This window comes from Copadichromis virginalis, linkage group LG23, assembly GCF_057382275.1.
Source record: "Copadichromis virginalis isolate Kocher_CV1m ecotype Utaka linkage group LG23, C_Virginalis_male_GT1.1, whole genome shotgun sequence".
Classification (NCBI taxonomy): Eukaryota; Metazoa; Chordata; class Actinopteri; order Cichliformes; family Cichlidae; genus Copadichromis; species Copadichromis virginalis.
Genome location: NC_140639.1, coordinates 40,680,974 through 40,697,876, shown reverse-complemented (window position 1 = coordinate 40,697,876; position 16,903 = coordinate 40,680,974).

Below are 16,903 nucleotides of genomic sequence, written 5' to 3'. Positions count from 1 at the left end.
CAAACAAACAAAACAGTATATAAAATCAAAACAGATAAAATCAGAACAGTAGATAAAATCAGTAGTTAAAATGTTAGTTTTGAAATTTAAGCTTAAAAGTGTGGATTTGGTGCTTTATTCAAATGCAGCTGAGAACAGGTGAGTCTTCAACCTGGATTTAAATAAACTGAGTGTTTCAGCTGATCTGAGGCTTTCTGGGAGTTTGTTCCAGATATAAGGAGCATAAAAGCTGAATGCAGCTTCTCCGTGTCTGGTTCTGACTCTGGGAACTGATAAAAGACCGGATCCAGATGACCTGAGAGATCTGGAAGGGTCATACTGGGTCAGGAGGTCACTGATGTATTTTGGTCCTAAACCATTCAGAGCTTTATAGACCAGCATTAGAACTTTAAAGTCTATCCTCTGATGGACAGGCAGCCAGTGTAAAGACCTCAGAGCTGAACTGATGTGGTCCACTTTTTTGGTCTTAGTGAGGACTCGAGCAGCAGAGTTCTGAATGAGCTGTAGTTGTCTGATTGATTTTTTAGGTAGACCTGTAAAGATGCTGTTACAGTAGTCAAGCCTACTAAAGATGAATGCATGGACTAGTTTTTCCAGGTCCTGTTGAGACATCAGATCTTTTATCCTTGATATATTCTTGAGGTGATAGTAAGCTGATTTTGTTATTGTCTTAATGTGTTTTTCTAAGTTTAGGTCTGCATCCATCACTACACCCAAATTTCTCACCTGGTTTGTGGTTTTTAGGTGTATAGATTGAAGTTCTCTGGTGACCTGTAATCGTTTTTCTTTGGCGCCAAAGACTATTACTTCAGTTTTGTTTTTGTTTAGCTGGAGAAAATTGTGGCACAACCAGTCATTAATTGGTGAGGAAAACTCTACGCAGAGTCAACCCACGTAAAGCTTCTGGACCAGACAACATCCCAGGCAGAGTGCTCATCCCTGGCAGATGTTCTCACCGACATCTTCAACATCTCTCTGAGCAGTACCGTCGTTCCCACGTGCTTCAAGGCCACCACCATCGTCCCCGTGCCCAAGAAGTCTTCTGTGTCCTGTCTCAACGACTACCGTCCTGTTGCACTTACACCCACCATCATGAAGTGCTTTGAGCGGCTCGTCATGAGACACATCAAGACCCTGCTGCCCCCCTCACTGCACCCACTGCAATTTGCATACCGCCATAACCGCTCAACGAACGACGCCATCTCCACTGCACTCCATCTTGCCCTGACACACTTGGACAAGAAGGACTCACACGTCCGAATGCTGTACATAGATTTCAGCTCAGCATTCAACACGATCATCCCCCAACAACTGATCGGAAAGCTGAGCCTGTTGGGCCTGAACACCTCCCTCTGCAACTGGATCCTGGACTTTCTGACCGGAAGGCCTCAGTCAGTACGGATTGGGAACTGCACCTCCAGCACCACCACACTGAGCACTGGGGCCCCACAAGGCTGTGTGCTCAGTCCTCTGCTGTTCACACTGCTGACTCATGACTGTGTAGCAACACACAGTTCAAATCACATCATTAAGTTCGCTGATGACACGACCGTGGTGGGTCTCATTTGCAAGAACGACGAGTCAGCGTACAGAGAGGAAGTGCAGAGACTAACAGACTGGTGTAAAGACAACAACCTGTCTCTGAATGTTGACAAGACAAAAGAGATGGTTGTTGACTTTAGGAGGACACGAGGCGACCACTCACTGCTGAGCATCAACGGCTCCTCTGTGGAGATCGTTGACAGCACCAAATTCCTGGGCGTCCACCTGGAGAAAGACCTCGGCTGGTCCCTCAACACCAGCTCCCTGCACAAGAAAGCCCAACAGCGTCTCTTCTTTCTGAGAAGACTGAGAAAGGCCCGGCTTCCACCACCAATCCTGACCACCTTCTATAGAGGAACTATCGAGAGCATCCTGAGCGGCTGCATCACCGTCTGGTTTGGGAACTGTGCCATATCGGACCGCAAGACCCTACAGCGGATAGTGGGAACAGCAGAGAAGATCATCGGGGTCTCTCTCCCCTCTATTGAGGACATCTACACCACACGATGCATTCGCAAAGCCACCAGCATTGTGGCTGATCGGACACACCCCTCTCACACACTCTTCACACTCCTGCCATCTGGAAAAAGGTACCGAAGCATTTGGGCACACACATCCAGACTGTGCAACAGCTTTTTTCCACAAGCCACCCGTCTCCTCAGCAAAAAGGGACTGACTGATAAACACGGACGCACACACACGCACACACACACACACAAACATTATCACTCAGGTTAACTCAACTACCTCAAAACATTGTGACTGGACTGACTAATCAACACAAGCGCAAACACACTGACCTACACCACCAAACCATCGTATACACCAACCTGTAAATGCTCTTTTGCACAATATTATTACTGGACTTTTTGCACTAACTTCTGTACTTCCTAATTTTTGCTGCTACAGTAAGGAATGTTTACTGTCCCTCCACTACCTCAACTCATCATCACAAAACCTTATTATTATGTTACGTTGTGTTTTTCTATCATTCTGTCACTTTGCTGCTCTTGTTTGCACATTTGCACGTGCACTTTGTTGTCTGCTGTCTGATAACAAAAAAAAAGTCTTCCTTAGATAGTTAGATAGTTAGTTTTTTTCTTTGTTAATTTATGTTGTAATTTATGTTAGGTCAGTCTGTCTTGTCTCTGCTAGCCAGCTAACTAGGCCTCTTAGTTAGCTAGTTTAGTGTTTTCTGTTAATTTATGTTGTAAATTTATGTTGCATGTAGCACCTTGGTTCCTGGAGGAACGTTGTTTCGCCTCACTGTGTACTGTTAAACTGTATATGATTGAAGTGACAATAAAGCCAACTTGACTTGACTTGACTTTAAGTCTGACGTCACTAGCCATGTCTGGGCTCAAATGCTGCTGCAGGTCCATAAATCACTGAGAGTTGAAAAACTATCTAAAGTCTCTCATCTGTAATAAAATGATCAGCGTTCTGCTCTACCATGTGTAACAATTGAGTTTATCATCCAGGCAACCATGAAAATGAAATGGAATTTATGACATTTAACAGAGTTAGAAATTAGCAGGAAGTTAGCTTGCTAGCTTCCATCTAAATGAGGGATTTTGGAAACAAATTCAAACGTACAGCTCTGCTATCACTTCCAACATAAATGAAGACAGAAAACTAAACAGCAGTGACGTTTGTAGGGTACTGTGAGTAAAATGCGTTTGATTTTCTTTTGAACATTCAAATTAGTGCAATCATAAATTCATTCATGAGGGGCAAATTACAGTGAGAACATGTGGAGGCTCTGGCTAAGTTCACACTGCACGTGAAAGTGCATCAAATCCGACTTTTTTTTACCCTATGCGACCCATATCCAATCATGGTATGACAGTGTAAAAACAGCACAAATCTGATCTGGGTCACTTTCGTATGTGGTACTGAATCCGATACGTATCTGATGTTTTAGAAAGCAATTGCTTTTTTAATGGTCATGTCGCAATAAATCGTCTTTTATGTCGCTGACACAAAACATATGCCAATTATCAGCGCTGGAGAAGCGCCCGAGAAGACATTGAGCGCATGAGCGCTTCGTGTCCATCCCGTGTTGGGAAGACAACATGAACATTTTATTTGTACTGTATAATCTGCAGATTCTGACCGAAATCTGCAACTATCCTTTGAAGCACCGCTCCTCTCTAAAACAGCAATGAGGATAATTATTAGGCCATATATAAATAACAAAATAACTTAAAGAAAAATTGGAGAACCCAAAGTCTGAAACAAGTCTTTATATTAAGGGCCATCAGTCAAACAATACTGTTTGGTCTGGGTCTGAACAGAGCGTGTTGTGTGTGACGTCTGCTTTTGCGCATGCGGGCCACTTTGAGGGTTCACAAAGGAGCACTGTCAGTACATGTCACATTTTATTTGTAGTGTGAAAAAGCAGACACAAAAAATCAGATTTAAATATAAAAATCGAAATTGAGCATTAAGACCTGCAGTGTGAACGTAGCCATAGTGAGTTCAGTGCATTGATGTGACATTGTCCTGAAGGATTTAGTTATTCTCAATGGTTAAAGAAATTGCAATTATTTATTCATATTTATTATAAATAATCCTAATTATATATCTTGCTTCCATGTTTTTGTCCTGTGTCACAAAAAATACATTTTTTACTATAATACATTGATTAATGACCTGCAGAATCTCCTTATCATATTACGTGTCCATAATTGTCACCTAAAGTCAAACTTTATGCTTTCTCCATCTTGAAAGTGATGACATCCTTGCATTACATACTTTAGGTTCATTTTCTGAAGGCAGGTTTCTGAGAGAACAGGCAGATTTGGAATATAACATGCAACGTTCTATAGATGGATACATAAAAAAAATGAAAAATTACATGTATGTGCTAAGTTTCTAAATACTTTGTTACATTTATGATAAATGGATTTGAAAGTAGATAAAACACATTTATGTCGGCCTTGGCTCATTAGTCCTTGTCTTTAAATTAACTTTGTATGTTTCAGGTACTGCACTCTCAAAGACTGAATGAACCAGCATTACAGCCATGGGTCATTGTGAGCATCACAGGGAAGGTTAAAGCCGTCCACTGCACCTGTAAGGCCGGAGTCGTGGAGACCTGCAGCCATGTCACTGCTCTTCTGTTTAAAGTAGAAGCAGCAGTGCGGATCCGTGGCAGAAGAACTGTTACAGATAAACCTGCATACTGGGTTTTGCTGGGTAATATGACCAAGATACAGCCAGAGGTTGGCCATAAGAGACTTCTCCTCTTCAGCTGCCCAAAAACAGCTCTGGATCAAAACATAAACAGACCATCCATATTTAAAGGTAAAAGGAGCCGTCCCCAAAAACGAAGAATACCACCTGCTAATGTGGAGGAGTTGTCACTGCTATTGGATACTTTGCTGGAACACAGTAAAGCTGTGGGTTGTGGGAATGACCCATAATGTTTTATATATGGGTTTAGATTTATGCCTGAAGTGCACTGCCATGTAAAAAATTTGCATTTACTGAATATGTACTGACTGAGTACCACTGTTAAAAAGTTGAATAAAGAAACAAACTAATTTTTGCCTCTTTTTTTAAAATTTTTTTTATTAAAACCACTTTATAGAACATCACATCAGTTACAATGTAGAATCCATGTCATTTATAGTTTATAAAAGACAAAATGTTTACACAAAATCATGACAGCATTTACACGATATCACCCACTACTAACATTACTTTATTTACTATCAATTACTTCAATTTATCTTTTGAAAAATTACCGCTATCTATACAGCACAAGACTTAATATTTAACAGGAGCAAGTTTCATTTTTCCCTGGTTTTACTACCACACTGTTCACCAAAAGGGCAGCAAACCTTCACCGTTTTATCCAGAAGGGTCACCTCTTCACCCTCACATGGAAGAAGTAATCTGATTGGCATGGTGGTATGTTTGAAGCAGGTCCCTTGTGTAGCGCTGGAACCCAGTCACGATGTTTCATCCATTTCATAAGGTTGGTTTGCCTGCAATAATGCCACACAATTAGCAAGTCTATAAATAGAACGTTTACAGCACGTTTACGTCCGTTTACAGCAACCTGCCATGAAATTATTTGTTCCAGGCCACCGAGAATCCTCACGATAACTTTTATCAAGTGGAAAAAAGTTAGCCTGTTTATATTATGCTAACATAGCTGTGTCGCTAGCGGTCACGTAGCACATCGTTATATACCAGCTAGCCAAACTTCAGTAACCCTAGAAAACGTCACTGCTGTTTAGTTTTCTGTCTTCATTTATGTTGGAAGTGATAACAGAGCTGTACGTTTTAATTTGTTTCCAAAATCCCTCATTTAGATGGAAGCTAGCGAGCTAACTTCCTGCTAATTTCTAACTCTGTTAAATGTCAAATTCCGTTTCGTTTTCATGGTTGTCTGGATGATAAACTCAATTGTTACACATGGTAGAGCAGAACGCTAATCATTTTATTACAGATGAAAGACTTTAGATAGTTTTTCAACTCTCAGTGATTTACGGACCTGCAGCAGCGTTTGAGCCCATGCTAGTGACGTCAGACTTAAAGACCGGATAAAGAGTGATAAGAACATATCTATAACTTACTGGAATGAAAATGTCTAGAGCACACCAACAGATATTTGGAGATGGAAGAGAACTGGATATCAGCTCGTCTCACAGCTGCTATCCAGACTAGACAATCATGCCTCTTTGGACTCCACACTGCCCACCTTCACCCAGTATGTGACCTGCTCAACCAGAGACAATAAAACACTGGACTTACTGTATGCCAATGCTGAAGAGGCATACAGTTCATCACCTCTCCCTCCACTGGGCAAATCTGACCACAACCTGGTGCACCTTGTCCCTGTGTATGAGCCCTTAGTGCGCAGGGTGCCACCAGCCACCCGCACAGTGCAGAGATGGTCAGAGGAGAGCGAGGAGGCTCTTAAGGACTGTTTTGAGTCGACTGTGTGGGAGGTGATCTGTGACGACCATGGAGAGGACATCGACAGCCTTACTACATGCATTACTGACTATATTAATTTCTGTGTGGATAACACCGTACCTACCAGGACTGTACGGTGTTTCTCCAACAACAAACCTTGGATTACCCCAGAAATGAAAGCTGTCCTCAAGCAGAAGAGGAGGGCCTTCAAATCCAAAGACAAAGAGGAGTTGAAAAGGGTGCAGAGAGAGTTGAGGGGACTGATAAGGAATGGGAAGGACAGCTACAGGCAGAAGATGGAGAACCAGCTTCAGCAAAACAACGTTGGTGAAGTCTGGAGAGGCCTCAGAACCATCTCAGGCCACAAACAGCAGAACTCTCTGCCTGGGAGGGATGTGAGGTGGGCAAATGAACTGAATCATTTCTTCAACAGATTTGATTCAACCATGAGACAGTCTACAACATCGGCTGCAGACTCACCCACCCCCACTGCTGCTGTTCCACCTCTGACACCTCAGACACTTCACACCTCCTCTATCCACCCTGCTCACTCCTCCCCACCCCCAACAACAGCATCCAATACACACTCAACACAAGGCTCCAGCCTGTCTCTCTCAACCACCCAGGTTAGGAGGGAACTGAGGAGGATTAATGGCAAGAAGGCAGCGGGCCCAGATGGCATCAGCTCGAGGGTCGTCAGGTCCTGCGCGGACCAACTGTGTGGGGTGATGGAGCACCTCTTCAACCTGAGCCTGAGGTTGGGAAGAGTCCCACAGCTCTGGAAAACCTCCTGTGTTGTACCAGTGCCAAAGACTTCATGCCCCAGGGACCTCAACAGCTACAGGCCGGTGGCTCTGACATCCCACCTGATGAAGACCCTGGAGCGGTTGGTCCTGGCTCAGCTTCGGCGCCTAACAAGCTCATCACTGGACCCACTTCAGTTTGCCTACCAGCCTGGCATTGGAGCGGATGATGCCGTCATTCACCTCCTACATCGTTCCCTCGCTCACCTGGAGACTGCTGGAAGCACTGTGAGAATCATGTTCTTTGATTTCTCCAGTGCCTTCAACACTATTCTTCCCTCGGTTCTGAAGGACAAGCTGGAGAACTCTGGAGTGGACCATCACCTCACTACCTGGATTTTGGACTACCTCACCGACCGACCACAGTATGTGAGGACTCAGGGCTGTGTGTCGGACAGGGTCGTCTGCAGTACGGGGGCCCCACAGGGAACGGTTCTGGCTCCGTTCCTCTTCACCATCTACACTGCAGACTTCTCCCACAATTCCACCCAGTGCTTCCTGCAGAAGTTCTCTGATGACTCTGCAATAGTCGGCCTCATCACTGATGGGGATGACAAGGAGTACAGAGGACTGACTCAAGACTTTGTGGACTGGTGCCAGCTGAACTACCTCCAGATCAACGCCAGTAAAACCAAGGAGCTGGTGGTAGACTTCCGCAGGCACAAGCATTCTCCACTGCAACCACTGAACATCCAGGGTATGGACATTGAGGCTGTGGACAGCTACAGGTACCTTGGTGTTCATCTGAACAACAGACTGGACTGGACTCATAACTCAGACGCCCTCTACAGGAAAGGGCAGAGCAGGTTGTACCTGCTGCGGAGACTCAGGTCGTTTGGGGTGGAGGGCCCACTCCTGAAGACCTTCTATGACTCTGTGGTGGCTTCTGCTATCTTTTATGGTGTGGTCTGCTGGGGCGGCAGCATCTCTGCTGGGGACAGGAAGAGACTGAACAGGGTGATCCGAAGGGCCAGCTCTGTTCTAGGATGCCCTCTGGACCCAGTGGAGGTGGTGAGTGACAGGAGAATGGCGGCTAAGCTGTCATCCCTGTTGGACAACGTCTCCCACCCCATGCAGCAGACTGTGACAGCACTGAGCAGCTCCTTCAGTGGGAGACTGCGGCACCCACGGTGTGGGACGGAGAGATTTCGCAGGTCTTTCCTCCCCACTGCTGTCAGACTCCACAACAAAGACTTTAACTGAACAAACACACACATCCACACATGTGCAATAACACTAAGTGCAATAATCTTTTCTGGCATCGTTGTATTTTTACTCAGTTGTATATAGCATTCGTATTCTATTTTTATCTTATTGTATATTTTTATTCTATTTTATTCTACTGTATATAGTATATTATTTTATTCTATTCTGTACAGCTGTGTACTGTATTTATTCTTATTGTATTCTAATTTTTGCGTCATAACTTTTGCACTGTCCACTTCCTGCTGTGACAAAACAAATTTCCCACATGTGGGACTAATAAAGGTTATCTTATCTTATCTTATCTTATCTTAGACGCCTTCTTTTGGTAACATCCGATACATGAGCTGCCTCATGTTGCTTCCAGGTGGGGAAAGAATGAAAAGATAAACCATTTTCAACCTTATTCCCTTGCCGGTCGTGCGATCTAAGTTTATAACCGACCGCACAGCAAGTACGAACCATAACTGGTGTTATCCGTGTACTTTCGCTCCTCTTTCGCTAGCACTTTGTTTGGCCCAGAAACATGGCGCCTCAACCAAAAATCATGGCCACGCCCCCTCTCGTGACGCTCCAAAAGCCCTATTAGGCTAATTGTTGCGTCACTTCCGGTATTTCAGACAATCCCTTTCCGTCAAGAATTTTTAATTTGTTGTGGGGTTTTTTAATTTGTTGTGGGTTTTTGTAATTTGTTGTGGGGTTTTTTAATTTGTTGTGGGTTTTTGTAATGTGTTGTGGGTTTTTGTAATTTGTTGTGGGTTTTTTTAATTTGTTGCGGGTTTTTAATTTGTTGTGGTTTTTTAATTTGTTGCGATTTGCACTTCCCAGCCACCGTATGAAGTAGAGCAAGTTTCTGATACAAAATTTCTGGGTGTGATAATAGATAACAAAATCTGCTGGAAACCTCACATAAAGCATATACAAGCTAAACTGTCAAGAAGCATCTCTGTACTGAGTAAAGTTTAACATTTTTTGCCTTCCAAATCACTCCGGGTACTTTACTGTTCACTTATATTGCCATATTTGGAATACTGTGCGGAAATCTGGGGAAATACATACAAAATTTCACTTCAACCCCTATGTAAAATTCAGAAAAAAGCAATCAGGATGATTACTAAAGCAGGATTTAGAGACCATACTAACATCATGTGCTTGAAATTAAAAATTCTGAAGTTTATGGATCTTATAAAATATAAAACTGCAAAAAGTATGTACAAAGCCAGATACAATATGTTACCAGGAAATGTACAGAGGATGTTTTTTGACAGAGAAGGGGACTATGAATTGAGGGGAAAATTAAATCTGAAGACTCTTAAAGCACGGACAAGGTTAAAACCTTTTGTGTTACTATTTATGGGGTAAAACTGTGGAACAGTTTTCCTGTGGACCTACAGCAATGTTCAAGCATTAGTCAGTTTATAAAGATGTTTCGAAAACTGCTTTTGGAAGAATATGAAACTGATAAAGTTGATCACCCATTGTATATATAACTATGCTAAATTGTATCTAAATTATATCTATCACTGTAGCTACAGTGGGGCAAAAAAGTATTTAGTCAGCCACCGATTGTGCAAGTTCCCCCACCTAAAATGATGACAGAGGTCAGTAATTTGCACCAGAGGTACACTTCAACTGTGAGAGACAGAATGTGAAAAAAAAATCCATGAATTCACATGGTAGGATTTGTAAAGAATTTATTCGTAAATTAGGGTGGAAAATAAGTATTTGGTCACCTCAAACAAGGAAAATCTCTGGCTCTCACAGACCTGTAACGTCTTCTGTAAGAAGCTTTTCTGTCCCCCACTCGTTACATTTCTACATTCATTTGTTAACATGACGCTTGTTCTTATACATGTAATACATTTACTACCAACCTGAGAGTTTATCCGCTGGTCATTCGACATGACGAATGACTACTGAAGTCTTAATTCAGCTCAAGACGCTCTAGATTCCCGTCAGTAACACTTTCGGTCTGCTAGTAAAACGTAGTTCTATTAATCTGAATTTTGGAACTGAAACTGAATGGTGAGAAGTGAATCTGAAATTATTCGAGAGCTAAATTTTTAAAGGATAAAATACGGTTTCAAAGCAAATTAATTCATTTTCAAAATATAAAATTCAATTTCAATTTAGTGATGATCATTTTCGGACCAATAAATTGAATTTCAAATTAGGATAATTCATATTCAGTTTTTAAAAGCATTTATTCAAGTTACAATTCAGATTCAATCTGAGCAATTCAAATTCAAATTTAGCTTATTCGTATTCAGTTTCTGATGGCACAGATTTCTGCCCATAAAAAAGCTACTTAAAAGAAAAATACAGTGGGGCAAAAAAGTATTTAGTCAGCCACCGATTGTGCAAGTTCCCCCACTTAAAATGATGACAGAGGTCAGTAATTTGCACCAGAGGTACACTTCAACTGTAAGAGACAGAATGTGAAAAAAAAATCCATGAATCCACATGGTAGGATTTGTAAAGAATTTATTCGTAAATCAGGGTGGAAAATAAGTATTTGGTCACCTCAAACAAGGAAAATCTCTGGCTCTCACAGACCTGTAACGTCTTCTGTAAGAAGCTTTTCTGTCCCCCACTCGTTACCTGTATGAATGGCACCTGTTTGAACTCATCATCTGTATAAAAGACACCTGTCCACAGCCTCAAACAGTCAGACTCCAAACTCCGCCATGGCCAAGACCAAAGAGCTTTCGAAGGACACCAGGAAAAGTATTGTAGACCTGCACCAGACTGGGAAGAGTGAATCTACAATAGGCAAGCAGCTTGGTGTGAAAAAATCAACTGTGGGAGCAATCAGCAGAAAATGGAAGACATACAAGACCACTGATAATCTCCCTCGATCTGGGACTCCACGCAAGATCTCATCCCGTGGGGTCAAAATGATCATGAGAACGGTGAGCAAAGATCCCAGAACCACACGGGGGGACCTGGTGAATGACCTGCAGAGAGCTGGGACCAAAGTAACAAAGGTCACCATCAGTAACACACTACAACGGCAGGGAATCAAATCCCGCAGTGCCAGACGTGTTCCGCTGCTGAAGCCAGTGCATGTCCAGGCCCGTCTGAAGTTTGCCAGAGAGCACATGGATGATACAGCAGAGGATTGGGAGAATGTCATGTGGTCAGATGAAACCAAAGTAGAACTTTTTGGTATAAACTCAACTCGTCGTGTTTGGAGGAAGAAGAATACTGAGTTGCATCCCAAGAACACCATACCTACTGTGAAGCATGGGGGTGGAAACATCATGCTATGGGGCTGTTTTTCTGCCAAGGGGACAGGACGACTGATCCGTCTTAAGGACAGAATGAATGGGGCCATGTATCGTGAGATTTTGAGCCAAAACCTCCTTCCATCAGTGAGAACTTTGAAGATGAAACGAGGCTGGGTCTTCCAACATGACAATGATCCAAAACACACCGCCCGGGCAACAAAGGAGTGGCTCCGTAAGAAGCATTTGAAAGTCCTGGAGTGGCCTAGCCAGTCTCCAGACCTCAACCCCATAGAAAATCTGTGGCGGGAGTTGAAAGTCCGTGTTGCTCGGCGACAGCCCCAAAACATCACTGCTCTCGAGAAGATCTGCATGGAGGAATGGGCCAAAATACCAGCTACTGTGTGTGCAAACCTGGTAAAGACCTATAGTAAACGTTTGACCTCTGTTATTGCCAACAAAGGTTATGTTACAAAGTATTGGGTTGTATTTTTGTTATTGACCAAATACTTATTTTCCACCCTGATTTACGAATAAATTCTTTACAAATCCTACCATGTGGATTCATGGATTTTTTTTACACATTCTGTCTCTCACAGTTGAAGTGTACCTCTGGTGCAAATTACTGACCTCTGTCATCATTTTAGGTGGGGGAACTTGCACAATCGGTGGCTGACTAAATACTTTTTTGCCCCACTGTACCCAAAATCTGGAGAGAGCCTGGAGGTCTTACAAGGCGCAAATCTGGAGATTCAGGGGTAACAGAAATGATAGACTACTGTCAGAACACCTTACAGTTATTGAGTGGAACGAGTGGCTCACAAAAAAACACAAAAATGGTACATTGGGGAGACTGATATATGGCATTTCCAAAAAATACAGATAATTCTAAAAGTTAATGATGCTACTGCTTTTTTTTTTCTTTTTAAAAATGTTATTTGAAAACTTAATGTAAAGAGCTACAGGTCATATAGTTTGCATCCAGCTGTGTTCTGTATTACCTCAAATATTGGCTGATAGTTTATGACAGTTTTTATTTGTGTATCAAAATTTGTGTGTCCAATCTGTAAGCATTGTTCTCATGTTTTTGTGATTGGCATCTTAAAAATACAGTGCGTTCTGGATCTACCCTGTGTGTTGTCATTTATTTTTTGTTACAATGTACTTTAAAAACGTTCACATCTATAAATAGGTTGTAAGGTATATATGGTCCCCACTTTAGATGGACTCACTCAAGATACTTTACTAACAGGTAGCAAATGGTTTGTAACTTCCTAAATAAGTTTATTAAGGTATTTATGGGTATTTATAGATAATCTATCGAAAAAGAAGTTGGTCGATAGTGAGTTACAGCTTTGGCAGCCTTTAAATGACAGTTATAAATGTATTGTAAGACATCTGTTAAGATATAGCAGCTGACTGATGTAACCCTGATATTCAGTGTTTATAAAACATCTAGTATGAAACTACTATATGTAGTACATGTAGAGTTTATAGTATTATGTAGGGTATGTTAACCATCTACTTACCTTTTACCAGAAATTTTGTATACCATTGAACATCCTGAGATGACTGGTTTGTAACTGATGCAGAGTAGCGTTTATAAATGATTAATCAATGAGTTTTAGAACATGAAAACATAATTAATAAAAAGTGTTGTACATTAGCTTATTAATCATGAATAAGGTGTTTGAGAATAAACTGATTATGAGAAATACTTTGTAGATGCTGTAGAGAGAATTAACTAACCATTAACTAATGCTTAACAGATGATTAACTAATGTTTAATAGTGTGCACTTATTATAAAGTGTTAGCAATTTGGGTTGTTTTTTTATTGTCTTTTTTTATTTTAGAAATTTTAGAAAAGTGGATAAAAGCATCTGTCTTCTCTTTGGACTCTTTTCTTTCTTTTCGAGAAATTCGTAAGGTTCCACTTCCTCTTGAGACTAAAGCTATGTTGATGAATTTGTTGTCATTATTTTGGTTCCACTTCCATTTTGTGGCACAGAGAAAATGCAAACTTTCAGTGCTTTAAGCACTGAAAAATGCCTTAATATCCCAACCGAAAGATGTTTGCTTGAATCTTTAGGGAAAAAATGAAATAAAGTATATTAAACAAATAAAGCAAGCATCAGACTTATCTGACAAGCAGTTGCAATGAAAATCATCTGATGATGACAATATGTGATGCACAATATCAAATGCCGGTCATTTTTACTCTCACCCCATCAACCATCTGAGCCATTACAGTCACAATAGCTATTACTGGCTATGAGCTCTGTAATAGCACCGATAATTCTGCCATACAGCCCCCTATCCAAGCTGTTCATCCCACAGTATTTCAATTTCCCTGTTTCAATAACAGGCCAAACAGCCCTATCACTCAATTCCACTCTACCAAAAAACAGACACTTCTATGATTTCTTTTGCATTTGGTTGACAAAGGAGACAATCAACCAGCATAGTTCCAGTTTCAAAGTCAAATAAGGCTTTTAATCCAGTGTGATGAACATACTCTGGCTTCTCAGCTATGTTTTATTTGTTACACTGGCAAAAATAAAGAGTAGCATTTAGCTGTATCTTCATACCCCCTTTTAAAATATTGCTGCAATGTCTGTTTGTTTTTTGATAATACCATCTTTGTGGCAATGTTCCAGCCTGTCTAAAACTTAAGTGGATATCTGTTGTTCTTTGTAAGTCAAGGGTAATTAAGTGCCACTTCATTCCTATCTTATATCTTAGCCCTGCTGGAGATGTAATCCATCTCCAACAACACCGCTCTAGCCTTATCTACCTCTAAGATGAAGTGTCAGATGATCCTTTTTTGTGTGCTGGAGAAAGTGTAACCCCCACTCATATTCTACAAGCTGCCAGCTGTTCTAAAGTCCTGGCACATCCCAACTAATAACCACTTCACCTCAGGGCACGGGGTGCAGGCAAGCTTAAAAGAGGAAGAAAGAAACAATCGTATAAAATATGATGCTCACCTCCCTTCGGCTCATCACAGGAAGTGCAGCCTCAGCAGCTGCCTATGCAAAAGAGCTGTGATGATTATGCAGAGACCAAAGAAAGCTCCAGGCGCAAACAGCTGGCCAGGCCTCACCAAGGATCACGCAGAGTCTTCTGATCTTTCTAATATATTCGGTAATTACTGATATGTGTCGACAGTGTGTGTCAGTGTGTCCGTGTTAGTGGTGAAAGCAGCAGCAAATTAAAGCTAAATTTGGCCTTCTGCATATACATCCATAGCCCTCTTATCGTGATATATTTTTAACTAACTAGTATATGTAATGAAAATTAGGCAAAAGATGCCTAATCCTCAAAAATGTAGATAGAAAACTTTTGGACATACTTCATGTCATAGTGTTAGGGAGTTTTTATTGTTTTACTTGCTTATGCTTCAAAAGTTATGTTACACATATTTCACCAGACACAGTTTTCTGTTGAAACAGGAAGCTGACCCTGTGACACTGACAAGAGACCAGTACAGAAATACATATCCGCAGAAGTTGACTTGCATTATATTATTCTTAGAAATTGACTTGCAACACACATACTTTGTGACACACACACACACACACACAGCATCAGGACCTGCGTAACAGGAAATGTGATTATATTTGCATATTGACGATGTAACCTATAAAAATAAACGAATACTGCAGTTCGGTGTGATTTGCTCTGAGCTTTTCACCCGTGCCGCACGTTGTCAATCTTAAGTGTCTCAGTGTTGATTATTCACCTGACTGTTTGTTAACTGTAAATCTCTGACACATAGCCTCTTCTCCTCATGTCCAAAGTGTGCACTTATTTTCAGATAATGCCCTCCCATCACTGGGGGATTTCAGATGCTTGAAGCATACAGCACTGTGCAAAAATCTTGAGCCATCCTTCATTTCTCTATATTTTGCTGGAAAATGGGAAAAACTGTACACAAATCTAGTGAGTGCTACATCCAATATTTTATATGACCTTCTTTATTCTGTAACACAGTCTAAACTCTCTTGTCATTTCTCTAAGTAGTCTCCAGGAACATTTCTCTAGGCTTCTTGAAGGACTCTTTTTTTGGATGCTGCAGCTTTTTGTTCCCTTCTTTCTCAAGATGATCCCACACTACTTCAATAATGTTGAGGTACGGGCTCTGGGGAGACCAGTCCATGACTGATTCTATCATATGGATGCTTTTACTGCATTGGCAGCCTATTGAGAATCAGTGCTATACTGAAAAATAAGAAATGGTTTTCAGGAACTATTACAAGGTAGATTCAAGTCTGACTGCAAAATTAAAAAAAAAAAAAGATCCACAACACCACCTAGAACATGCTTTACAGATAGCTGTAGACACTCACTGTAGTACCTCTCTCCTGACCTCCTCCTCCATACGTTAATCAAGCATGCATTTCAAATTTGCTTAGACACACTCTATAAAACCTGTTGCTACTGATTTTCAGTCCAGTTTATGTGTATTTTGGCATAGTCTGGCCTTGTCTTCATATTTCCTTAACAATGGTTTCTTGACAGCCACTCTTCCATACAGAGAGATTTCCATAAAGAGTGGGGGATTATCCGAAGGGCCAGATGCATCTCTCAGGTATTGTGTAAGATCTTTAGTGGATTTTATTCCAATTTCATAAGGACATGACTTTTAGGTAACGTTCATCTGCCGTAGATAGTCTTTTTTTTTCTTTTTTAGGCCTGCTGCTTTTTCTATTGTCCTCCACTTGTTCAGTTTCCTCCAGCTTTCTGAGGACACGCTGCACACCATGCTAAGACATGCCAAGTTTTGGCTAATAATTCTGGAAATCACCCTGTTGATGCAAAAATAACCTTTTCTAGCTGTCAAATTGCATTACTTGGTATAAGATACAATAAAAAAATTGTTTAAAATTTAATCAGATAATGTCAGGCAATTTGCTAGTAACAAGTTGCTTAAGGATACAATAAAAAATGTTTTTGGCCATGTTGTCTGTTATTTGTAGACAGGACACTGGCTCATTGCTTAAATTACACACCTTTTTTATGCTTTAATAATTCATAGTTGAGTGTCAAATGTCTTAACAAAAAAACAAACAAACAAGCCAAAAATAACATTCCTGTGAAAGTGATCCAGTACAAGGATTGGACCAAAAACAGTTGAAAAACCCTTTAAAAGACCTTTAGAAAACCTCAGGACCATTATTTTTTTAAATTATGAG